Source organism: Eriocheir sinensis, unplaced genomic scaffold, assembly GCF_024679095.1.
Source record: "Eriocheir sinensis breed Jianghai 21 unplaced genomic scaffold, ASM2467909v1 Scaffold680, whole genome shotgun sequence".
NCBI classification, from domain to species: domain Eukaryota; kingdom Metazoa; phylum Arthropoda; class Malacostraca; order Decapoda; family Varunidae; genus Eriocheir; species Eriocheir sinensis.
In genome coordinates, this window is record NW_026112032.1 from 185,001 (window position 1) to 187,500 (window position 2,500).

The window sequence follows — 2,500 nt, forward strand, 5'->3', positions numbered from 1 at the left end:
GATGAGATGATCGTAAAAATCTAACTTGTTCTTAGTCAGCAAATGAGCAAAGATAAGACAAGACAAGACATTCTTAACTTATTATATTTTATTCATACTTTTCTCCTTTCTCTTTTTTTGTGTGTGTGGGGCGGGAATCAGTATATGCAATCCAATATAACACATTTATTTAGAACATGTCAAAGTGCTGATTATTGCGAGGGTGATTTTTTTTTCTATTTGAAAAAACAAAACAAAAAACAGACAGAACAATATAGTTCGCTAGTTAAGGCACTTGTTCTTTCCAGGCATTATGGAAATGATTTTGATGACGGTAAAATCTTGAACTCCATATAAGCATTGTAACGCTGTTACCTTCACTAATTCCACACATTCATTTGCTTACGGGAGGATATAATAAGAAAGAAAAGATAGTTATACTTTGAGCTTTCAGAAAAATAGGTAATTTAATCTACAACTTTAACTATATTTTTTTTCCTATACACTTAAAAAAAAAACTCCCATAACATGACACACAATTCTCAAAATGAATATTAAGTACATTAGGAAGCAGAGTATGCACTTTTTAGGGGGTATAGAAAAATGATTTTGCTGGGATTAAACCTTCCCATATTCATATCCTTGAGCATGCGAAGACAATGGTGTGAAAAAAAAAAACATCAAAATTATATAAAAAAAAAATACACTCATCACATTTTTTTCTACCCAAATGTTCGATCCCACCCACACTATGAGTGGCGAAAAAAAAAACTAAGCATTGCTCGTAAAGGAAGAAATACAATCACAAAGGAGTAAGTCAAGCTGTCAATAACACCAACAAAAACGACAAAAAAAAAAAAAAAATAGATATACTTTCCCCTGAAATAAAATGATCTTATCGAGCAAATATATTATAATATTTTACCTAATTCATTAAGGACAAGGTCAACAATACCAAGGGATTATAGTGGGTCCTATTTGAGTAGTGTGGAATGAAACCAAACCACAGTAAACCACAGGATTAGGTCAACAATATAAGTGTATCTCCAAGCTCCTATTAGAAAGTAGTATGTAATGGAACCCAAACACCAGGAAACCATGGAGTTAATGTGATCAACGCATGATACTCAGATATGGAGGAAAATTAGAGAACCATATTTTTTTTTATCAATTAATGTGACCAGTAATGTTAATTTTTATAACCAGAGACCAATGAGGACTAAAATATTTAAGTATTTCTGTATTGCCAGAACACTTTAAACCTTGAGAAAGGACGCGGGATAACCATGTGCCTGAACCGGGCCTTCAGAGAAAACTTATCAAAACGTACTGGAGGAAACCAATTAGTTAATGTATGGAAGGGTATTAGTGACATGTCATCATGTATAACTAAGGTGGGCAGAACTCACTCTCTTTTGTGCTTAGCGTATTATTAATCTTTTCACCTGTTGATGATCATTACCAAAAGGGAATACACACTAAATAAATAGAAGATAAGTGAATGTAAAACAAGTACCAAATTAAGCATGTTAGAAACCAGACAGGCTCTACAGTATTCCGGACATACAGGCTGACAATCAATGATCTAGCATTGTTGAAACCGGCAGCTTAATAAGGAATATATTACTGGATTACCTTATCCTAATCTTAGCGTATCCTATGCATCATCAAATATTGTATGCAGAGAAAATAGAGGAGTTACCAAATGACTAGCAAATTAAACTGAAAATAAAAGAGTACGACAAGTACATATCAATTTTGGTTACACATAGTATCAAAAGATAAAAAAAAGTTCATTGATTAGGATCAGGTATGTAAAAGGGAATTGCGGGTCAAAAACTAAATACATGGAATTCACAGTATATACAGTAAACTGAGTAAAATTACAGAAAAAAAATCAATAAACCAATAAACATTACGTTTCAATGAATATTGTTCATATAAATTCTTCCTGGAAGACTTTGATTATTGAAAAATAAATCCTCCCACTTGTGAACACTATGATCAGTAGTTCTTAATACCAGTATTTCATGATCTTTAATTCAATTAGAGTGAATATTTCCTCTATTACCACTTTTCCTTTTGGAATTTTATTTTTCCACTTGATAGTTTTAAACACTTTTGAGTGTTTTGATGTCTCATTTGTTGTAAAAAATGAATAATAACCGTAATATGACAATTGGGGAGATTGTATTACTCACGCGCCGACATCTCGTTTTCTACTCAGCCAACTGCTCTTTTGTTGCTATACGTTACATGTTACGTTACGTTACGTCACGTTACATAATGCGTTATATATTTTCTACTACCCTTTAAACCTTCCGTAAAAAAGAACATTGGGAGTGTATAGATGAAAACAACGGTAAATCTTTCCTCTATTCGCGGGTTCTCTTTTTTTTTCTTTCTATTTCTTCCATTGACAGAATTTAAGCTCTTTAGTGTTTTGAAGCATCATTTGTTGTGGAAATGAATACTAGCCGTTATATGACCACGTCAACGGAGTTAAGATTGGTGATACCTC